The sequence below is a fragment of the Schistocerca piceifrons genome, chromosome 5, assembly GCF_021461385.2.
Source record: "Schistocerca piceifrons isolate TAMUIC-IGC-003096 chromosome 5, iqSchPice1.1, whole genome shotgun sequence".
Classification (NCBI taxonomy): domain Eukaryota; kingdom Metazoa; phylum Arthropoda; class Insecta; order Orthoptera; family Acrididae; genus Schistocerca; species Schistocerca piceifrons.
The window spans coordinates 572867183-572892267 of record NC_060142.1 but is presented as its reverse complement, the minus strand read 5'-3'; the positions used below and the strand labels follow the sequence as shown (position 1 = coordinate 572892267).

The window sequence follows — 25085 nt, the reverse complement described above, 5'->3', positions numbered from 1 at the left end:
TCTCTGCCTCGTGATGACTGGGTGTTGTGTGATGTCCTTAGGTTAGTTAGGTTTAAGTAGTTCTGAGTTCTAGGGGACTGATGACCATAGATGTTAAGTCCCATAGTGCTCAGAGCCATTTGAACCATTTTGAACTCAGTTCAAGAACGGTATAGATTGAGTGATGCGGCATATTTACGGTAAATGAATACTGTAGGAAATATCATGAGAAATCGAGCGGCCGTTGGAACACTAGATTTGTTGAGAAAGTTTCGGAGAAATTTGGTTATTTGAAGAATAAACCACATACCAGACAGTAGTGCGACCGATTCTAAAATATTACTCCAGCGTTTGGAATCCTTAAAAAGTTAATACGACAGGTGACGTCGGACGAATTTAAAGAGACACTTTTCCAGGGTTAAAACAGATCAATAAAGCCCACGTGAAAGTGCATCGGAGATGCTCAGGCGCCTTAAATGGATATCTTCGGAAGAAAGGTGCAGTTATTCTTGCGAAACTCAGTTGGATAAATCTTGACAACCGATAGTTGATAATATTATCCAAAAGATATAATTCTCCGACGTACATCTCACCGTAAGAATAAGGTACGGGAGATTTGAGTATGTAACGAGACACGGTGAGACCCACTTTCCCTCGCTCCACATGCGAATGGATCAGGAAAAAAATGGTAATATTGGTACTATGTAACTTCCACCATGCACAGTACAGCGGATCACAGGGTTAATTAGGTAGATAAATAAAGCGCAAATTCATGGAGAAACTTGAAAGCTAACTTCCAAGAGATAACCAGAAGAACGTAAGAAACAACACAGCGAATTCACGAGACATTTCTGGAGGATAAAAAGGAAAGAGTCTTCAAGCCAAATGACATTTTTAAACATTTTCTTGTAATCGGCAAAACAAAGCATGAAGTATAATTATGAAGTGATATTACACCGGTAATCTTCACTGAGCGAAAGACTTTTAATTCGCGAGAGAAAACACTAATACATAATAGCAGTAGGAAACCTCTCGTGACATTATTGCACCAGCCAAAGTATTGGTGAAAGAGAAACAGGAAAGATGTGCTTTATACTTTACTTTATTTGATTTATATATGCAGACACAGTGACGAATCAAAATTTGTACCCAGGCCGGGATTCGAACGCGGGTCTCCCGCTCACTAGGCAGATGCGCTAACCACTACGCCCCCCGGGCACAGTGGCTTTGCACAACTGGACGCTCCATACGTGACTGGATCAAGAAAGAGCCCTACTAACTAGCACAGTGCGACGTATGCTGTGCCATGTACTTCACAGTGGTTCGCAGAGTGTGTATGTAAATGCAGATGTTGATGGAGACAGTTGTGTAACGCCTCTGTGGTTAAGCACATCTGCCTAGTGAGCAACAGACCCAGGTTCGAATCCCAGCCTTGGTACAAATTTTCATTCGTCACTTCAGTCTGCATATGTACATTATAGATATTTGAAACTTGAAAAGGTCTCTGGAACCAAAAGTCTCTGAAACCATATAGTTTTATCTGATTACATTATTTTCTTTAAGTACCCTTTTCCAGCGAAAATTGTTAATTAAAATAAATGACGACGAACTGTATATGAATCCTGCAGAAGAAATGCTATCTAAATAACCTGCTAGCCTCGTGTTCCAATCGCCGTGACAAACAACGCCATTAAGCGAATAAATTTCTGCTAGTTTGGTGAGCTACAAACGTGATCACATGAGATGACATTGCGTGCTGTGGCTTAATGACGCCGTATGTAGTTGGCAGGAAAAGGCGTTAGTGAAATCGGAGCATCTAGACTCTAGAGGTATGACGTTTCAGAAACAAGCCCTTAATATCAAACGAGAATGGTTAATTGGAGGCTAGACTTTGAAGCTGGAGAGCACTGGCAGTGCCCGACCCGCTGTTCGCAATTAGCGGCCCTTTGGTGTGAAAGGACAGATTTTTGAAACTATTCTACGAGAAATACGAGAGCTGTAACAAAGATGTAGAACCTGAGAGACTGGATTTTTCCATATGATCATGCAGCACGTCGCACGTTCGCAACTAAATAAGAACCACTGCTGCTCCGAGTGTGTGCTGTGTCCAGCAAATGGCAACTGAATCTACAATATCTGCAAATAAATTAGCATCAGAAGGAAGAAATCTTCTGTATTCTGTGAGTGTAGAGCATCAGCTAGTAGCTGGCAAGTCAATGCTTTAGGTGAAACATTTTGGCCTCTTAGCTCAAAGCGATGTATCGTCGAATGAAAACATGAGTGTTGCAGGGAAACGGTAAATATAAATACTCTGACGTGTAATGACGACAGCAAAGCGATGCCACTCGTACATGATAGTGTTGTGTTTTTAAGTCGCAGCCGGCCGCTGTGGCCGAGTGGCTCTAGGCGCTTCAGTCTGGAACCGCGCTGCTGCTACAGTCGCAGGTTCGAATCCTGCCTCGTGCATGGATGTGTGTGCTGTTGTTAGGTTAGTTAGGTTTAAGCAGTTCTAAGTCTAGGGGACTAATGACCTCATATATTAAGTCCCATAGTGCTTACAGCAATATGAACCATTTTTTTTTAAGTCGCAACGTCAGAAATTTGCAGCAAAATACAGGGAGGCTTGGTGAACACGGACAGTTGACCAACTCTACAATCTAAGACAAAGAAAATGACACACCACTAAGGACTTATCCAATGAGGACGGAAATCGGTAGATGTGATTTGAATCCACAGACAAAGAAATCATTACAATTTTTTTTTAAATGGATGATGTATTCAAGAGAGAGAGCTTCGTAAATTGGGCAAGTAAATAACGTGTTGGTCCAACTCTGGCTCCTAAGCAAACAGTTATTCGGCTTGGTATTTATTGATAGAGTTGTTGGACGTCCTCCTGACGGATATCGAGCCAGATTCTGTCCATTCGACTCGTCAGATCGTCAAAATCCCGAGCTGTTTGAAGGGCCCTGCTCATAATGATCCAAACTTCTGAACTGGGGGCAGATCAGGCGACTGACCTTGGTGGCCAAGGAGGGGTTTGGCAAGCACAAAGACAAGCAGTAGAAACTCTCGCCTTGTGCGGGCAGGCATTATATGGCTGGAATGTAAGCCCAGGGTGACTTGCTATGAAGGGCAACAACACGAGGCGTTGGATATCGTCGACTTACAGCCGTGCTGCAAGAGTGCCGCGGACGATAACCAAAGAGGCCCTGCTATGAAATGAAATCTGTCCCCCCAGACCCTCACTCCCAGTTGTCAGGCCGTATTGGCGGGCGACAGTCAGGTTGGTATCCCACCGCTGTCGGGGGCTCGTTTCGAAGCAAGACTCCTCACTGAAGACAATTCTACTCCAGTCAATGAGATTCCTGGCCAAAGACGTGTCTGGAGACGCCGTGGACGCGTTGTTATACCAATCTGAATGTCGCCCGCTATACGACCCGACAACCAGGAGTGATGGTGTGCGGTGCCATTTCATTTCATAGCAAGATCACTTTGGTTGTCATCCGCGGGACCCTTCCAGCGCAGCACGATATTCTACCCTCTGTTTTGTTGCCCTTCATGGCAAGCTAGCTCAGGCTTGCATTTCAGCAAGATAGCGCCTCCCCCCACCGCACACAGCGAGTTTCTCCTGTTTGTCTTCCGTGCTTTTTAAATCCCACCTTGACCAACAAGGATATCTCCCCTACTGAGAACGTTTGGAGCATTATGGACAGTCTCTCCAACAAGCTCGTATTTTGACAGGGCGAGATTTTCTACTGCTTGTCTTCGTGCTTGCCAAACCCCACCTTGACCACCAAGATCACCAGATCTCTCCCCAACTGAAAACGTTTAGAGCATTATGGACAGGCCCTCCAACCAACTCGTTATTTTGACATTCTAAAGCGCCAAATGGACAGAATCTGGCATGATATCCCTCAGGAGGACATCCAACAACTCTGTCAATCAATACCAAGCCGAATATCTGCTTTCATAAGGCCCAGAGGTGAACCAACGTGTTACTGACTTGCTCTTGAAGCTTTTTCTCTTCAATGAATCATCCAATTTTGCTGAAATAGTAATAATTTGTTTGTCTGTACGTGCACATTACATCTTCTCATTTCTGTCTCATTCGAATTATTCCTTCGTGGTGCGTCTTTTTTTGTCTTCCCATGAATAGAAATTAGGTTTTGAGCATAAATGGGCAGAAAAGTCGATTATTGCTCTATTACACGATTGGCGGGCGCTCATTGGAAATAGGCACAGTCGTAAAATAGCTAGAAGCATGCCTCCCGAGATACTTAGAGGGTTCAACTACATGCAACCACCTGTAGAAAAGGCAGGTACCAGACTAAAATTCATTGAAAGGAAATGTAATTTATCCATAAAGGCAGGTAGCTTACAGAACCTTAGTCCGTCCAATTTTAGACTACTGCTTGTCACTCTGGGCCAACGGCCTTGACGCAGTGGTAACACCGGTTCCCGTCAGATCACCGAAGTTAAGCGCTGTCGGACTAGGCTAGCACTTGGATTGGTGACCATCCGGTCTGCCGAGCGCTGTTGGCAAACAGGGTGCACTCAGCCCTTGTGAGGCAAACTGAGGAGTTATTTGATTGATAAGTAGCGGCTCCGGTCTCGTAAACTCACAGACGTCCGGGAGAGTGGTGTGCTGACCACATGCCCCTCCGTATCCGCATTCAGTGACGCCTGTGGTCTGAGGATGACTTGGCGGCCGGTCGGTTCCGTTGAGCCTTCCAAGGCCTATTCGGGCGGATTTTTTTGTCACTCTGGAGACCTCTTCGGGTACGACTGATCAAGGAAATTCAGAAACCAAAAAAGAGCAGCACCTATTTGTTGAGTAACAATGGCAGCCTCAAGGAAACACTCATCAAATTCCAGCAGTTGACACTAGAAGAGACGGTGTTATGCGTCACGGAGAAGTTTATTGTTAAAATTCCGAGGTTGTACGTTTCAAGAAGTCATATAATACAGCAGGATGTCCCAGGAGGAATGGTCAACATTCTGGGATATTACAGGATTATTTGAAGCAAATAAACTCCATATGGACATATACCCCATTTCGAATGATTCACGAGTGCTAGCAGCAATCCATCTAGCACAATGACTGTGCGCAGGGAGCTAGAAAGAACGGTTACAACGGTCGAGCAGCTCCTGATACATTTCTGCAGTCAATGCTAAGCGATGTTAGGCGTGGTGTAAAGACCGATGCAACTGGACAGTGGATGACTCGAAATTTGGAGTGATGAATAACGCTGTACCTTGTGGAAAACCGATGGAAGAGCTTGGGTTTGGTGAATGCCTGGAGAACGTTACCTGCCAGCAGGTGAGTGCCAACAGTGAAATACGGAGGGGATGGCGTTACGGTATGGGGGTATTTTTCGTGGTTAGGGTTTGGTCCCCTTATTGCGATTAGGCGAAATGCAGAAGGGCATGGGTGCGTTTTACAGTACTGTGTACTGTGTACAGCAGAGGAGCAATATCAGCATGATAATACACCATGTCATAAAGCGCGATATGTGAGGCAACGATTTGCGAACAATAACATTCCTGAAATAGACTGGCCTGCCCAGAGTCCCGGTCTGAAGCCAATGAAACTCCTTTGGGATCAATTACAACGTCGACTTCGCTCCCGACCCCAGCATCCAACACCTCTACCTTCTCTGCTTTCGGGTCTTGAGCGAGAATCGGTTGAAATTCCTCCATATACACTGAAGCGCCAAAGAAACTGGTAGAGGCATACATGCGTAAACAAGCAGAATTCGGCGCTGCGATCGGCAACGCCTATGTAAGACAATAAGTGTCTGGCGCAGTTGTTAGATCAGTTACTGCTGCTACAAGGGCAGGTTATCAAGATTTTAGTGAGTTTTAACGTGGTGTTATAGTCGGCGCTCGAGCGATGGGACACAGCACCTCCCAGGTAGCGATGAAGTGGCGATTTTCCCGTACGACCATTTCACGAGTGTACCGTGAGTACCAGGAATTAGGCAAAACATCAAATCTCGGACATCGCTGCGGCCCGAAAAAGATCCTGTAAGAACGGGACCAACGACGACTGAAGAGAATCGTTCGACGTGACAGAAGTGCAACCCTTCCGCAATTTGCTGCAGATTTCAATGCTGGCCCATTAACAAGTGTCAGCGTGCGAACCGTTCAATGAAACATGATCGCACGACACAGAGCTTACGCCTCGCCTGAGTCCGTGAACACCGACATTAGACTTTTGATGACTGGAAACAAGTTGCCTGGTCGGACGAGTCTCGTTTCAAATTGTATCGGGTATGGAGAAAACCTCATTAATCCACTGACTCCACATGTCAGCAGGGGACTGTTCAGGCTGGTGGAGGCTGTTTAATGGTGTGGTGCGTGTGCAGTTGGAGTAACATGGAACCCCTGATACGTCTAGATACGACTCTGATAGGTGACACGTACGTAAGCATCCTGTCTGACCACTTGCATCCATTCATGTCCATTGTGCATTCTGACGGACTTGGGCAATTCCAGCAGGACAATGCGACCCCCCCCCCCCCCCCCACACACACACACACACGTCCAGAATTGCTACAGAGTGACTCTTCGGAGTTTAAACACTGCCGCTGGCCACCAAACTCCACAGACATGAACAATATTGAGCATATCTGGGATGCTTTGCAACGTGCTGTTCAGAACAGATCTCCACCCCCTCGTACTATTACGGATTTATGGACAGCCGTGCAAGATTCATAGTGTCAATTCCCTCCAACACTGCTTCAGACATTAGCCGAGTCCATGCCACGTCGTGATGTGGCACTTCTGCGTGCTCGCGGAGCTCAACACGGTATTAGGCAGGTGTACCAGTTTCTTTGGCTCTTCAGCGTAAAATCAGATATTTCACTGAAAGTCTCTCAAGACATCTCATTGAATGTGTCCTCAGCATAGTTCAAGCTGTCACAATGGCGAAGTGTGGACACACCTCATGTTAATGTCCTTTAACAGTTGTCCAGATACTTTTGACACATAGTGTTCAAACGAAGCACACTTCCGTCTTAGCGAAGCAACATGAAGTATACTGGACACACTAAATTTATGCCTAATTCATGGATGATAACAATTAATAATACTTGAAAATTTGAATCAAAACGCCAGAAATAAGCTATTTTTTAACGAAAATTAGATGGAATTGGGCGGCTATAGGCAGGGCAAGTAGGACACGTAAAGTTGAAGAACATAATGCATGATGAGTTAGATGAGGCAATCGTCCAGCAGTGGATATCAAATGGGCGATGAATTAAATTTAGGCAGCCGTTCAGAACAGATCGTTTGCAAGGACCACGGGAGTTTATCTATCGCTGTAATGAAGTGTCCCGCCACAGCAAATCAGTTTTTTAGTCGTTTATTTAGCCCGTCTGGCGCAACGTTCAATTATTATGTTGGCAACGGCGACAGACGTGACAAATTTCAACAGAACGTCTATACTTTGGCGGTAACTGGCACCATGTAATTTTTCCTAGCACGTGGTAAGACGCTAGGTCAATCGGCAAAACAGTTCAATCGACTAGCTGGCAAAACAGCAGACGACTGAGACATAATCGAATAACTCATTTGTCTCCTGTCTGACACTGATACCGGTATATTTTGCTTTATATTCTGCGTTTTACTGTTGAGCGGTGTTATATTTAGCAGCTTTTCGTGTTCTCAGATCAGACGAGTGGATGCACGATTTCACTATCGGTGAAACAATCTTGCACGAACTGCCAAGATCCAGTTACAGATTTACTGCAAAGTGTGTGTGGGGGGGAGGGGGGGGGGAGGGGGAGGGAGGGATGGAGGGACTGGGGGGGGGGGGGGGGAGAGGGAGAGAGAGAGAGAGAGAGAGAGAGAGAGAGAGAGAGAGAAGCTGGTTGCAACCCCGTCGTGGTGGCCGAAAAATATCTCATCGAGCTGCCATCATTGATCTGGCATTTCAATAACGCCCTGAACTTCTGTTCTACGGAAAAACCGTTTATCGGAGCTTATTTCATGTGACAGCATCAGCCACGCAGTATGACTTTATCTTGTTTCTACGAAAAATGGCGACTCTCGGATAAAACCAGTCGAGTGAAACGAATTAAAAATGTTATTAGGGCCGTTAAAACAAGTAAAGAACATCATTTCGCTTTTACGAATGAGTTCATTGTCAGTCCCTTTTTTACGCTTAACATGAGTTAACCGAAAACAAAGAAAGTTAAAAAAGAGCACGAAAACCCACACGTATTCTCGCAGGCAGAGACAGTATGACACAGTTAATAGCGTTAAAGTTTTGTAAATAGAAGGCAAATTAGAAAAATCTGCAATAGATGTATGAATTAATACAATAGAATGAAGATGTTGCTTAACTAAACACATTTACAACACAATGTGTACACCGAGAAATACTAAATTAAAATTCTATTCCATAATGGCACTAGCTGAAATGTTTATATGCATGAGAATGCCTGACACTGAGCTACAAGTTGGATAGTCTAAAGGTTCTTGGAAGATGGTACTTTAGAAAAATAAATTATACACGAAAAACAAAGAAAAGAGAGCTGGAAAATTGAAAACAATGAAGAGATCCACCAAAATGTGAACTATTGGAGGAAATGGCAAAGGAAAGGTTATTCTTTTTTGGTGAGCTCTCCCGAGTGAAAGAAGACAAGCTAACAAAACAAATACTCATATATTTCTGGAAAAATGCTTCAACACAGCCTGGATTACAGAAATATGAAAATAACTGGAAAGTAAGAATACGAAATAATTAGGAATCGGAGCCAAACCTCATTTACAAAGACGATCCTCACCTTCGAAGGCGACCAAGGCATTAAAAAATAAAATAATAAATAGCAGTAGTACAAAGTGAAGAAAGGAAAATAATGGAGAGAAGATGAATGAGCACTGGATCAAGAAGAAAAAAAAAACAAGGCAAAAATGATAGGGAGGAAATGAATGAGTACTGGAATAAAAGGACAAAAACAACAAAGAAACCAGATGAAATGAAGCTGTTAGTGTAAATAGTTTGTTAATGTGAAGGTAAATGAGGTAAATCAGTTTATATGCTCCGAGAGGCTTAATCATTTTCATACTTTTATCGAAACAAGCTCTCAACAAGTTAAAAATAAATAAAAAACAAGTATAATTTCAAGTTATTCCGTTTTCATTTTGTCTTTCTTTATGTATAATGCCTATCAAGAATACAATGTCCACCCCCATATAGTAGTTATTGTTCTTCTATAGTTATTTAACACCCTGTTTTTCTTATGGGATTAGTTACTTTTAAAATCTTGGTTAAATTCTTTCCCATTAATGCTGATTCTATATTCTTCGAACTTCCTCTACATTTTAGTGAAATTTAAAAAAAAATTATTTTGCACGTCCAGTTCCGTGGGCCCAAATTGAGGTGCAAATCTCCATGCTCATGGAATGAGCCAGTACATGAAATCAACATAAATAAAATGAAATGTAGACGAATACTATGCATAATACGTAAAATGGAGGTGGAGGGGGAAGAAAGGAAAGGAAAGGGAAGGAACTATTATTTCAACTGCATCGATGCTTTATGCGGAATCAGCGGCGAGTGAAAATGTGTGCCGGACCGGGATTCGAATTCGGATCTCCTGTTTACTAACTCTTCATAACCTATTCTGAAGCCACCGTGGATCAACCGGACACAGTGTTTATCGCAACTGCGTAGACTATCTCTGCACGCCACTCGGCTGACCCACATTCCAACCTAGCACCATCTAACTACAGTCCATGTCCTCTATGCTCGCTACTTTGAAGTTCTCGCAGCAGGTCGACCGTAGGTCTGCATCCGCAATGATGAATGAAATATGAAGGATGTTGTGAATATTCCATTCTCGCTTTATTTGGGCACACAAGCACAATGGAGAGCACTATATAACCCACTTTCTCGAGAATGGAGCGAGACATAGATCCCCTCCAACATTTAAAAAATATGTTAGCCTAATTTTGTATGCAGGAATGCATGATATACATTATGTGATCAAAAGTATCCGGACACTAGCAAAAACACACGTTTTTCATACGAGATGCATTGTGATGACACCTACTGCCAGGTACTCCATATGAGCGACCTCAGTAGTCATAAGACATCGTGAGAGAGCAGAATGGGACGTTCCGCGGAACTCACGACTTCGAACTTGGTCAGGTGATTGGGTGTCACTTGTGTCATACGTCTGTACGCGAGATTTCCACACTCCTAAACATCCCTAGGTCCACTGTTTCCGATTTGATAGTCAAGTGGAAACGTGAAGGGACACGTACAGCACAAAAGCGTACAGGCCGACCTGGTCTGTTGACAGACAGAGACCGCTGACAGTAAAAGAGGGTCGTAACGTGTAATAGGTACACATCTATCCACACCATCACACAGGAATTCCAAGCTGTATCAGGATCCACTGAAGTACTATGACAGTATGGTGGGATGTGAGAAAACTTGGATGTCATGTCGAGCGACTGCTCATTAGCCACACATTACGACGGTAAATGCCAAACGACGCCTCGCTTGGTGTAAGAAGCGTGAACACGGGACGATTGAAAACTGGAGAAACGTTGTGTGGAGCGACTTAGGGAAATCACGGAAAATCTAAATCGGGATGTCCTCCCGAATGCGAGTCCATTGTGCTAACCACTGCGCCGCATCGCTCGGTAGTTGTTATGTAAACAACCAGAACGACAAATATTAGAGTTCAGAAAATCCTCGCGTTCACCACCCAATTACAATCACAGAAGGTTGGTGTTTGGTATGCAAGTTCACGCAAAACAATTGCAGGCCCGTTTGTTTCTTCGGAAACGATAATAGCTGAACGTTACTATGACATTATCATGCGATTTGTAGCATTGTTAGGGCCTGATGAACGACACTACGAACTGCAGCAAGATGATGTAACGGTGCACACGGGGAATAGGACAATGACAATAATGCCTGTGTTTTTTGGGGGACACGTCATTTCAAGTGACCTGTGGCTGCCTAGATCCTCAGATTTATCTCCGACTTTTTTCTTTGGGGCACCCGAAGAACAAGGTCTATAAGAGCAGTCCTCAGACAATCGACTAACTGAAGCACAACAACATCGAAGACGAAATATGCAACACAAATATGGCAACCATCTAAAAAACGAAAAAACCTGTTGAGATGTGTGTTGCAGCACATGGATGACATTCTCAGAATTTGTTATGAGAAAATATATATTTCATGACCCCCCCCCCCCCCATGCCATGAACCATGGACCTTGCCGTTGGTGGGGAGGCTTGCGTGCCTCAGCGATACACATGGCCGTACCGTAGGTGCAACCACAACGGAGGGGTATCTGTTGAGAGGCCAGACAAACGTGTGGTTCCTGAAGAGGGGCAGCAGCCTTCTCAGTAGTTGCAGGGGCAACAGTCTGGATGATTGACTGATCTGGCCTTGTAACCCTAACCAAAACGGCCTTGCTGTGCTGGTACTGCGAACGGCTGAAAGCAAGGGGAAACTACAGCCGTAATTTTTCCCGAGGGCATGCAGCTTTACTGTATGGTTAAACGATGATGGCGTCCTCTTGGGTAAAATATTCCGGAGGTAAAATAGTCCCCCATTCGGATCTCCGGGCGGGGACTACTCAAGAGGATGTCATTATCAGGAGAAAGAAAACTGGCGTTCTACAGATCGGAGCGTGGAATGTCAGATCCCTTAATCGGGCAGGTAGGTTAGAAAATTTAAAAAGGGAAATGGAAAGGTTAAAGTTAGATATAGTGGGAATTAGTGAAGTTCGGTGGAAGGAGGAACAAGACTTCTGGTCAGGTGACTACAGGGTTATAAATACAAAATCAAAAAGGTGTAATGCAGGAGTAGGTTTAATAATGAATAAAAAAATAGGAGTGCGGGTAAGCTACTATAAACAGCATTGTGAACGCATTATTGTGGCCAAGATAGACACGAAGCCCACGCCTACTACAGTAGTACAAGTTTATATGCCAACTAGCTCTGCAGATGATGAAGAAATTGATGAAATGTATGATGAGATAAAAGAAATTATTCAGGTAGTGAAGGGAGACGAAAATTTAATAGTCATGGGTGACTGGAATCCGAGAGTAGGAAAAGGGAGAGAAGGAAACATAGTAGGTGAGTATGGATTGGGGGAAAGAAATGAAAGAGGAAGCCGTCTGGTAAAATTTTGCACAGCGCATAACTTAATCGTAGCGAACACTTGGTTCAAAAATCATAAAAGAAGGTTGTACACATGGAAGAATCCTGGAAATACTAGAAGGTATCAGATAGATTATATAATGGTAAGACAGAGATTTAGGAACCGGGTAATAAATTGTAAGACATTTCCAGGGGCAGATGTGGACTCTTGAGCACAATCTATTGGTTATGAGCTGTAGATTAAAACTGAAGAAACTGCAAAAAGGTGGGAATTTAAGGATATGGGATCTGGACAAGCTGATTAAACCAGAGGTTGTACAGAGTTTCAGGGAACAATTGTCACAAATGGGGGAAAGAAATACAGTAGAAGAAGAATGGGTAGCTCTGAGGGATGAAGTAGTGAAGGCAGCAGAGGATCAAGTAGGCAAAAAGACGAGGGCTAGTAGAAATCCTTGGGTAACAGAAGAAATATTGAATTTAATTGATGAAAGGAGAAAATATAAAAACGCAGTAAATGAAGCAGGCAAAAAGGAATACAAACGTCTCAAAAATGAGATCGACAGGAAGTGCAAAATGGCTAAACAGGGATGGCTAGAGGACAAATGTAAGGATGTAGAGGATTATCTCACTAGGGGTAAGATAGATCCTGCCTACATGAAAATTAAAGAGACCTTTGGATAAAAGAGAACCACTTGTATGAATATCAAGAGCTCAGACGGAAACCCAGTTCTAAGCAAAGAAGGGAAAGCAGAAAGGTGGAAGGAGTATATAGAGGGTCTATACAAGGGCAATGTACTTGATGACAATATTCTGGAACTGGAAGAGAATGTAGATGAAGACGAAATGGGAGATAAGATACTGCGTGAAGAGTTTGACAGAGCACTGAAAGACCTGAGTCGAAACAAAGCCCCGGGAGTAGACAACACTCCATTAGAACTGCTGACGGCCTTGGGAGAGCCAGTCCTGACAAAACTCTACCATCTGGTGAGCAAGATGTATGAGGCAGGCGAAATACCCTCAGACTTCAAGAAGAATATAATAATTCCAATCCCAAAGAAAGCAGGTGTTGACAGATGTGAAAATTACCGAACAATCAGTTTAATAAGCCACAGCTGCAAAATACTAACGCGAATTCTTTACAGACGAATGGAAAAACCAGTAGAAGCCACCCTTGGGGAAGATCAGCTTGGATTCCGTAGAAATACTGGAACACGTGAGGCAATACTGACCTTACGACTTATCTTAGAAGAAAGATTAAGGAAAGGCAAACCTACGTTTCTAGCATTTGTAGACTTAGAGAAAGCTTTTGACAATGTTGACTGGAATATCCTCTTTCAAATTCTAAAGGTGGCAGGGGTAAAATACAGGGAGCTAAAGGCTATTCACAATTTGTACAGAAACCAGATGGCAGTTATAAGAGTCGAGGGACATGAAAGGGAAGCAGTGGTTGGGAAGGGAGTGAGACAGGGTTGTAGCCTCTCCCCGATGTTGTTAAATCTGTATATTGAGCAAGCAGAAAAAGGAAACGAAAGAAAAATTCGGAGTAGGTATTAAAATCCATGGAGAAGAAATAAAAACTTTGAGGTTCGCCGATGACATTGTAATTCTCTCAGAGACAGCAAAGGACTTGGAAGAGCAGTTGAACGGAATGGACAGTGTCTTGAAAGGAGGATATAAGATGAACATCAACAAAAGCAAAACGAGGATAATGGAATGTAGTCGAATTAAGACGGGTGATGCTGAGGGAATTAGATTAGGAAATGAGACACTTAAAGTAGTAAAGGAGTTTTGCTATTTGGGGAGCAAAATAAGTGACGATGGTCGAAGTAGAGAGGATATAAAATGTAGACTGGCAATGGCAAGAAGAGTGTTTCTGAAGAAGAGAAATTTGTTAACATCGAGTATAGATTTAAGTGTCAATAAGTCGTTTCTGAAAGTATTTGTATAGGGTGTAGCCATGTATGGAAGTGAAACATGGACGATAAATAGTTTGGACAAGAAGAGAATAGAAGCTTTCGAAATGTGGTGCTACAGAAGAATGCTGAAGATTAGATGGGTAGATCACATAACTAATGAGGAGGTACTGAATAGAATTGGGGAGGAGAGGAGTTTGTGGCACAACTTGACAAGAAGAAGGGACCGATTGGTAGGACATGTTCTGAGACATCAAGGGATCACAAATTTAGCATTGGAGGGCAGTGTGGAGGGTAAAAATCGTAGAGGGAGACCAAGAGATGAATAGACTAAACAGATTCAAAAGGACGTAGGTTGCAGTAAGTACTGGGAGATGAAGAAGCTTGCACAGGATAGAGTAGCATGGAGAGCTGCATCTAACCAGTCTCAGGACTGAAGACCACAACAACAATAACATATATCATGAATCAAGTACATTAATAAAGATTTGAATTTTTGAATTTATGGTTGCGTGACTTCTGGCTCACCCTTAGTCTCCTGATACTTTACATTGAGTGTCCAGTCGTTCTAGCCAAATACACGTGCCGCTATATGCGTGCTGAATCGATGGAACAAAGTTCAAAGACAGTACAACCAGCACTAAGTCGCAGCATAGCCCGTCATTCTTTTAATTATCATTCAGGAGGCGTGGGAGAGAGGCTATGTGACTGCCCACATCATCTGCCTGCAGAGAGATACTTCTGGTTATGCTCTTTTGTGATTTAGTCCTGTTACAAGGCAGACGGCTTTCCGCCGTCTATTCTTGCCTCTTTTGTGCTTTTCGTCTGCCCTTGTATCTTTTATAACACGCAACTGTCCCTCTCTTTCTATTATCCTCCATTTGCACAGCAATATCACTGTTCCTTTTTAACATCTTATTACAACCTTCCCTATTGCCTACGAAACTGGCATATAGCTACCTACATGTATCCCGCAGAGTCCTTTTGTAACTCGAACCTGCAATAAACGCAGACATATTCTTTCTGTGCATGACTTTTTTATAGCTCCTGACAATCATCTTTTCCGTTCCGCCCATATCTCCCACCCGAGCCGTCCTGTACAGTACAATAAGCCATGTCATTTGAAATTTCCTGTTCTTGAAATGTACAGTCTCATGTGTTCATTTGCGGTCAGTGGTATGTTCTTCTGATGAAATGAAATGCACATTAAAAAAAAAAAGGTCGCCTACCACAAGACAAAGCATATTGAAAGTTCAAGTAAGTACACTCGTGAGTAATTGAAGTAGAGATAGCTGCTGGTTTGGAAACTGTATCGCAGTGGCGAATGGAATATTTCTCCGCATGTTGCGTGACTGGAATGAGGCCAGAGTTCGGGCAGGCCATCGACGCGACAGTCGGGCGCAGGATGGACAACGTGCTCATACCAAAATATGTGGGCGAGGCTAGGTGGTGGCTGCCCGACGCATGCGGCTCCACGTCTCAGAGATGTTGCCAGCACAGGTTTTGCAGCGTACCACTGCGTCGCGAGCGCATCGTGAGCACCACGGTTTGTGCAGACAACTTGTTGACGACGGGTGCCGGTTTCAACTACGGAGAATTGTAGCGGTGGTTAGACGAGTCGCAATGCAAAAAATCACTAACCAATTCAGTGTCCGCTGACAGCTACAATAGGCGAGCAATCGTGCAACCCAGGAGCACCAACTCGCTGCGGGCTACCGAAGCTGCTGCCCCAAACGTGTACCTTTGGCCATCGCAACGCCGCACATCATAGAGAGCTTGTGCACACGAACCACGTTACTGGACGCTCCACGCAAGGACCGACTGCAGTAAGCAACAGATTTGCCACGTCGGCATCAGAATGTGGTTAAAACGAAAACCAAACTGTTAGGTGGTGGACGCGGTCTCGTGTGCGGGGTGTTTACGTGGGTTGAAATGCGGCTCCTGATACGTTTTCTACCGTAGCTGACCAAGGGCCAACGGCAAGAACGTACACGCCACAGAAGGCGACTTCGTTGGCACTGAAGCCCCGCTAACGAAGGCGAAATGGAAAGCGACGGCAATACTAAGAAGAAGAAGAAGAAGAAGAAATGGCTCTGAGCACTATGGGACTTAACAGCCATGGTCATCAGTCCCCTAGAACTTAGAACTACTTAAACCTAACTAACCTAAGGACATCACTCAATACCCAGTCATCACGAGGCAGAGAAAATCCCTGACCCCGGCCGGGAATCGAACCCGGGCGCGGGAAGCGAGAACGCTACCGCACGACCACGAGCTGCGGACGAAGAAGAAGAAGAAGAAGAAGAAGAAGAAGAAGAAGAACTCTTCACAGAATTGGTTCGCAACCTTTCTGAAACCATTACCCCTACGTGGAATCAAATATTAGACAATAACCTCTCCCCCTCCTGCCCCCCTCCCTCCATCATCATCAGCCATAGCGTACAACCAAACTTCAGAATGAAAAAGAACTTTCTTGAAATACTTTCATTTTTAAAACGACAAAAGATAAATGACATTTAGTTTGTGTAGGCGCTTTATTAAACCACGAACTAATGAGTCAATGAGACTTCTGGTACTGGTTATTTCCAACAACCCTTTTATGGAATGATGAAGTAATTCTCAGTGCCTGGTGGCTGCTAGGTACAACTCCTTCTCCGAAAAATAAGTAGGCTATTCACGTTGTGGGTAGACACTTGTTAAAAAACATGCTTCCTCCACGCAACCATATCCTGCACCCCCATTTCAAATCAAGCAAGCTAAAATGTGGCCACTATTCGTAAGACTACTGTTTGTAAACCACGTGACTTCTGTACTCCTTACTTCTGAAATGATATAAACTGGAAGTTCTCAGTCTGCCAATGCTTTGTGTCTGACCACCGCCGTTAATAATAAGAAAATAATAATAATAATAATAGTAATACAGTGTTGGCACTATAGCAGTATAGTATCGCTTATATACTTACCAGTGTGTTGTGCTATCAATTATACTGTTTATTGTTGCGAAGTGAATAATGAAGCGCCGGTCGGAGTGGCCGAGCGGTTCTAGGCGCTATAGTCTGGAACCGCGCGACCGCTACGGTCGCAGGTTCGAATCCTGCCTCGGGCATGGATGTGTGTGATGTCCTTAGGTTAGTTGGGTTTAAGCAGTTCTAATTTCTAGGGGACTGATGACCTCAGAAGCTAAGTCCCATAGTGCTCAGAGCCATTTGAATAATGAAGCAATTTCTGCTCTGTTGCGAAAACTACCTGCAGAGAATGCACTTTCGTGAGGTATTTAAGCACATGTGATATAAGTGTATCATTTTCATAATCATACATTTGCGGTACAAAGTATGTGTGTAGTGCGTGGACCGTGTGCGGAAGATACTGTTCATACATTTGTTTCACAAAGTGTAACCTTCACCTCACTGTGGCATGCGTTCACTAGTATTTGAAAAAAATTGTAATTCTTAGTAACTTACGTAATCAGTACCAACGGTCTTGCATCAGTGGTAACACTGGTTCCCGTCGGATCACCGAAGTAATGCACTGTCGGGCTTGGCTAACGCTTAGACTGGTGACCGTCCTGGTCTACGGAGCGCTCTTGGCAAGCAGGCTGCACTCATCCTTGGGAGGCCAATTGCGGAGCTACTTGATTGAGAAGTAGCGGTTCCGGCCTCGAAAACAGACAACAGGCAGGAGAGAAGTGTGCTGACCATATGTCCCTCCATATCCACATCCAGTGACGCTTATTGACAGATGATGATAGGCGGTCGGTCGGTACCGTTGGGCCTTGAACCCTTTTGTTTTCATCCCTCATAAAATTTCATTTTACCCCTCAGGGGGTAATTACCCCCAGGATGGGAGCCACTGCTCTACAGTATAGAAGGCTTCAGCGAAAACTAGATGAAACTTTGTTAACTAATGAAAGAATCCTTCAGATTATTCGATGGTGAAGCGATAAACTGTTCATGTGCTTTATAGTAAACGGTAGTTCAGTTGATGATTACTTATAAAGAGTTTAATAAGATGTATTGCACTATGAGGTTATCACCTGTAATGCAGAAGATACACAACTGTAAAGCAACAAACTTCATTGTGAATAAAAGCGATACAGAAAGGCATTGCCCAACCTTACTCATCACTTTATACAATAGTTACGTACAGCACCCTGCAGGCGATGTATAACTTCAGCGAGATATATACCGTTCCATGGCTCCCAACTGTATAAGAGTAATCCTTCATAAAAAGTCCTGATTGAGCATTTCTCCATACTAAGAATTAAGCAGAATCCGAAAGGTGAGACGGATGTAGAGACGACATGAAACGACATCTTCAGTTCCTGGTGGCAAGATGGAGCAGGTCCCTTGCGAGAGAAACGCCCCCTACTATTGCCAACATCACCCGAATTCACGCACGCTTTGATCATGCACTGTGGTTCTTTCACGCAGAACAATGCAAAAGCACACACCACCAATGCTGCTATGGCAGTATCAAGGGGTGTTTTCGATGATAGAGGAACCATCCAATAACTGTAGGCCTTTTCGTTAGTGGTCCGTTCTGTGGTAAAATGTTTCATTGTACTGTTCACGTACCTGTCATAAGATACAGACCGGGGAAAAAAGATCGGTCGAATAATTCGTGTTGCACTAATCGCGCACCACACTCCTGTTTTCACATCATTCACAAGCTCCTGATGCAACTAATGAAGGTTTTCAGAAGTACAACATGATTTGTGAAACGTGAGCCTTTTCCCGACTTATCGAATGTTCAAATAGTTGCCGGGAACGCATCCGGGTAACAGCTTCGACAACTCGCGATATTTCGACAGCTGAACACCGCCGTCTTTTTCAAGGCAGCACAAATTAATGTGAGGTCTCTGTGCCCGACAACCTAAACCATAAATGTCAAATTGTCAACAAAAAGGCATTTGCAGGAAGACAACACACACCGTAAAAACTCCAAAGTGCTACCAGCCGTCCAGTTGGCACAACGACTGTGCGTGGCGACTTGAAGAGAATGGTGTACAATTGTCCTGATGCTCCTCATAAGCCATATACGTCTGTAGTTAATGCTAAGCGCCGCTTGAGGTGGTGTAAAAAGCGACGCCACTGGGCAGTGGACGACCGGAAATGAGTGATTTAGAGTGATCAATCATGCTGGGCCCTGCGGCAATCCGATGAGAGGATTTGGGTTTTGCGAATTCGTGGAGAACATAGTGCCATCAATGAAGTTTGGGGAGATAATGCTATGGTATGGGGGTGTTTTTCGTGGTTAGGGTACGGTTCTCTTACTGCACTTACCAAGACGCTAAATGCAGAAGAATAGGAACACATTTTACAACACAATAGATGAACATTTCGCAGACGGTGACTGTATCAGCATGACAATGCACCGTGTCATAAAGCATGGTCTGTGGGGCAATGATTTGTGCACAATAGCATTCCGGATATGGACTGGACTCCAAGAGCCCCGATCTGAACCCAATGGAACAGCTTTGGGAGTGGTCTGAACGTCGACTTGGTTCGAGACTCCAGCGTCCTACATAACTATTTTCTATGGCTTCGGCTCTTCAGAAAGAATGGGCTACCATTCCTCTGCAGACATTCAGACACCTCGTGGTACTGACACCAGCAGGGTTCAAGCCGTCAGAAAACGAATGGTGGACACAGCCCATATTAACGTCCACTTACAGCTGTTCAGATAATTCTGCTGGGGAGGTGTATATGCTACCTGTCAGGGCGCGAGAAACGATTGGTTGGTTGATTTGGGAGAGTCGACCAAACAGCGGGGTCATCGGTCCCATCGGATTAGGGAAGGACGGAGAAGGAAGTCGGCCTTGCCCTCTCAAAGAAGCCATCCCGGCATTTGCCTGAAACGATTTAGGCAAATCACGGAAATCCTGAATCAGGAAGGCCGTACGCGGGTTTGAACCATCGTTCTCCCGAACGCGAGTCTATTGTGATAACCAGTACGCTAATTCGCTCGGTGCGTGAGAAACGAGCCGATTATGCGGCGATGGAAACCTGCCTTCCAGTTATTGGTTCCCGAGGAAGCCACGCGCAGCAAGAGGTGCATCGAACGTGAAATGCCTGCATATTTCGGAAAGCAAACAACTTAACACGTCAGACATCGCTATGTGGTGAAGAGCCACGTCTTAGGTCTAGAGATTTTAGTACTTGAGTTGAAACTACAGGATGATTTAACCACGCACATTTCAAACACCGTGTATGCACGATGGTGAATAGTGGGGTTTTGTCATAAAATCTTTGCTTACCGCAGAAGTTCATTAAGCCTTCTCAGTTTTATGACACGTAAGTGATTAAAGTAAGAACAGTACTCAAACTTCCTGCAAAATTAAAACTCTGTGACGTTTGGAAAGTTGTAGATGAGGTACTGGCGGAAGTAAAGCTGTGAGTCATGTCCGGGGAACTTTATTGGTGGAGCAGGTACCGATGAAAGGCGAAGGTTCCCTCTTCTAGTCCTGGTCTGGCACACAGTTTTAATCTGTTAGCATGTTTTATTTCAGCGCACGTTCTGCTGCAGAGTGAATATTCGCTGTAGAATAACAACTCTGTTCTAAAAAACTCTGTACAGGTATGTCTTTTCGCAGACTGCCTCTAAATTGAATTGATTTCATCACTGCTCCAACTTTTGTCCGTGCCTTGTACACACCGCTGCTGATGAGAATGCTGTGGCTTGTAAGCGACCTGCTCCAAGGATAATCAGTCTACAGGATGTTTCCGTGTTGATGTTCCATACTTTCAGGGATCATGGAGAATGCCAAATGTATCAGTCTGAGGTAAGGGACCCTGGTTCGGAAGCGACAGAGTCGAAAGTTATAAGAGAAAATCGGGACGATACCTCTGGCTATGGAATACAACTACATCTACAGCTACATACATACTACGGTGCGTGGCGGAGGGTACCTTCTACCACAACTAGTCGTTTCCATTCCTATTGAACTCGCAGATAGAACGAGGGAAAAACGGCTGTTTATAAGCCCTATTTCCCCTATCTTATCTCGTGGTCCCTTCGTGAAATGTATTTTGGCGGCAGTAGGATCGTTCTGCAGTCAGCTTCAAATGCCGGTTCTCTAAACTTTTTCAGAGGTGTTCTTCGGAATGAACGTCTTCTTCCCTCCAGGGATTCGCACTTGACCTCCCGAAGTATATCCGCAAGACTTCGATGCTGATCGGACCTACCGGTAACAAATCTAATAGCTCGCCTCTGAATTGTTTCTATGTCTTCTTTAAATCCGACCTGGTGCGGGTCCCAAACACTCGAGCAATACTCAAGAGTGAGTCGCACTATCGTCCTATTGTGGTCTCCTTTACAGATGACCCACACTTTCCTAAAATTCTCCCAATGAACCTAAGTCAACCATTCACCTTCCCTACCGCAATTCTCAAATGCTCGTTCCATTTCATATCGCTTCACAGACACTTTCCTGTACACCACAGTATCATCAGTGAACAACAGCAGGTTGCTGCCCACCCTGTCTGCCAGATAATTTACGTATATAGAATATAGCAATCGTCGTATGTCACTTCCCTGGGGCATTCCTGATGTTACCACTGTCTCCGATGAACACTCTCCGCCGAGGACAACGTACTGGGTTCTATTGTTTAAGAAGTCTTCGAGCCAGTCACGTATCTGTGAGCCTATTCCGTATGAACATAACTTCGTTAACAGTCTGCAGTGGTGTATCGTGTCGAATGCTTTTCAGAAATGTAGAAGTATGAAACTGAGAAAGGAGCAAGCTGGGTTTCGTACTAGCGATGCTTTCAAAAGCTGTGCTGATTCATGGACAAGAGCTTTTCGGTCTATAGGGTGTTACAAAAAGGTACGGCCAAACTTTCAGGAAACATTCCTCACACACAAAGAAAGAAAATATGTTACGTGGACATGTGTCCGGAAACGCTTACTTTCCATGTTAGAGCTCATTTTATTACTTCTCTTCAAACCACATTAATCATGGAATGGAAACACACAGCAACAGAACGTACCAGCGTGACTTCAAACACTTTGTTACAGGAAATGTTCAAAATATCCTCCGTTAGCGAGGATACATGCATCCACCCTCCGTCGCATGGAATCTCTGATGCGGTGATGCAGCCCTGGAGAATGGCGTATTGTATCACAACCGTCCACAATACGAACACGAAGAGTCTCTACATTTGGTACCGGGGTTGCGTAGACAAGAGCTTTCAAATGCCCCCATAAATGAAAGTCAAGAGGGTTGAGGTCAGGAGAGCGTGGAGGCCATGGAATTGGTCCGCCTCTACCAATCCATCGGTCACCGAATCTGTTGTTGAGAAGCGTACGAACACTTCGACTGACATGTGCAGGAGCTCCATCGTGCGTGAATCACATGTTGTGTCGTACTTGTAAAGGCACATGTCCTAGCAGCACAGGTAGAGTATCCCGTATGAAATCATGATAACGTGCTCCATTGAGCGTAGGTGGAAGAACATGAGGCCCAATCAAGACATCACCAACAATGCCTGCACAAACGTTCACAGAAAATCTGTGTTGATGACGTGATTGCACAATTGCGTGCGGATTCTCGTCAGCGCACACATGTTGATTGTGAAAATTTACAATTTGATCACGTTGGAATGAAGCCTCATCCGTAAAGAGAACATTTGCACTGAAGTGAGGATTGACACATTGTTGGATGAACCATTCGCAGAAGTGTACCCGTGGAGGCCAATCAGCTGCTGATAGTGCCTGCACACGCTGTACATGGTACGGAAACAACTGGTTCTCCCGTAGCACTCTCCATTCAGTGACGTGGTCAACGTTACCATGTACAGCAACAACTTCTCTGACGCTGACATTAGGGTTATCGTCAACTGCACGAAGAATTGCCTCGTCCACTGCAGGTGTTCTCGTCGTTCTAGGTCTTCCCTAGTCGCGAGTCATAGGCTGGAATGTTCCGTGCTCCCTAAGACGCCGATCAATTGCTTCGAACGTCTTCCTGTCGGGACACCTTCGTTCTGGAAATCTGTCTCGATACAAACGTACCGCGCCACGGCTATTGTCCCGTGCTAATCCATACATCAAATGGGCGTCTGCCAACTCCGCATTTGTAAACATTTCACTGACTGCAAAACCACGTTCGTGATGAACACTAACCTGTTGATGCTACGTACTGATGTGCTTGATGCTAGTACTGTACAACAATGAGTCGCATGTCAACACAAGCAGCGAAGTCAACATTACCTTCCTTCAATTGGGCCAACTGGCGGTGAACCGAGGAAGTATAGTACATACTAACGAAATTAAAATGAGCTCTAACATGGAAATTAAGCGTTTCCGGACACATGTCCACATAGCATCTTTTCTTTATTTGTGTGTGAGGAATGTTTCCTGAAAGTTTGGCCGTACCTTTTTGTAACACCCTGTATAGGAAATTTCTTATATTCGAACTCAGAATATGCTACAGAATTCTGCTGCAAAGCAGTATTGCTCCTGGAACATATCCCACTTGCTATTTGTCAAGGGATGCGGTTGCAACGTGATTGATCCCCACCTCACTTTGGACCGAGGGTTCGTTAACACCTGGATTAGATGTTCCCTGTAAAGTGGATAAGCAGAGGAGGTCCTGTATATCACTAAACGGCTGAAACCGTCAGCGGGTCACCACGTCCCAGGTGCAGGTTGTCTATATAAAAACTTCCAGGGGAACTATTGATCGAATTTAAAATGGTACCATAATCAACTCATTAAGAGGTAAATTTTACTCTGAAGGTGTAACACAATAAATCAAGTACACTGCTCAAAATAATTAGTGGTTTGTGATTTTGGGCGTCTGCCGTACTCAGCTGGGCAATAAAATGAGGACTGGTATGTTACCAAATCATACCTTCATATTTTACAAGTTAAGTACACACGAAAACATCTTCACACCCTCGACCATGTACAAGGAGAGAACTGAAATGTCGAAAACAGAGTGGAAGCAATCATTCATCCCGTCATCCTGGGTATTTTTGATTGGACTTTGAGAATTTCGATAACGTATATGCCCTCCGTGAGGGTTTATCACTCATTGCCTGACACCTATGCGGCATTCTCCGTACAAGTCTACGGAAGTCGTCCTGTGGTATCCATTCCCATTCGTCCATGAGAGCCCATGAGAGTTCATGAAAAGTCTGTCGAGGAACTGGACCACTAAGTACACGTCTGACAAAGAAGCATATCCCATTTATGTACGATGGGGTTTAGGTCGGGACTCACTATTACTTCAATGTCCACGCTTCGCAAGACATCCCTGCTGACTCTCGCCACATAGACCCTGACATCAGTAGGAATTCAGGGTCAAGCTCCCCACAACATCACAGAACCTTGGAAACTGTCGATTTCCTAGACCATTTTTGGCAGATACCGCTCGTCCATGGGTCTCCGCACACGAACACGGTCATTAGCTTGCATTACAGGAAATCTGGACTCGTTTGTGAACAACACATTTCACCGGTGACGAAGTTGCCAGTTGACTTCAAAACGACAGAACTGAAGGCGAGCAGCAAAATATCGTATCAAATGTGGTACTCAGCCGGGACGTCTGGGTCGTAAGGTCCTTTCGCCCAAACTATTCATTACAGTTTGATCGGGCACGGCGGCTCCAGTGGTCCTTCTGAGAACGGCTTGGAGTGCTCTCGCGGTATCCGCACGACGCCGCAACTCAGAGATGGTCAGATACTGGTCTTCACGTGGGGCTGTAATGCGTAGGAGACCTTGTCCAACTCGCCTTTCTTCCTGTAGCGTCTCCACGACCTATGGATGACACACGGAGAGACTTTGGCACCTGCAGCAAAACGACCGAAAGCCCATCCTCTTTGGTCAAACAGATCGCTCTTGCAATTTGGCACTACATTAAGATGTCGCATTGCATGTGCTTGGTTGAGTACAACTTTCGCAAATGACAACTGCCATCTGCGTACCTCACTAGAGAACACTGGAAGAGGAATACAGTTTATCGCTTACCAGTTTTTGTTTTGACTTTTTCGTTAGTCTAAGGATGAATAATCCGTAATTAATAAAACCAACATACTTAAGGTTGCCGGCCGGGGTGG

The 25085-nt window shown here is 44.5% G+C and overlaps 1 protein-coding gene, 1 non-coding gene and 1 pseudogene across 4 annotated transcripts in view; 1 reads left to right on the top strand and 2 right to left on the bottom strand.

Annotated features, from left to right (window-relative positions):
- The window catches only part of LOC124798682 (ERC protein 2-like), a 482084-nt gene that overhangs the window by 441569 nt on the left and 15430 nt on the right, over positions 1-25085 (bottom strand). The gene's annotated exons all lie outside the window — the stretch shown is intronic.
- On the bottom strand, positions 1126-1197 carry Trnat-agu. The gene has a single exon. It is a non-coding gene; the product is annotated as a tRNA-Thr (tRNA).
- On the top strand, positions 4404-4521 carry LOC124799795 (annotated as a pseudogene).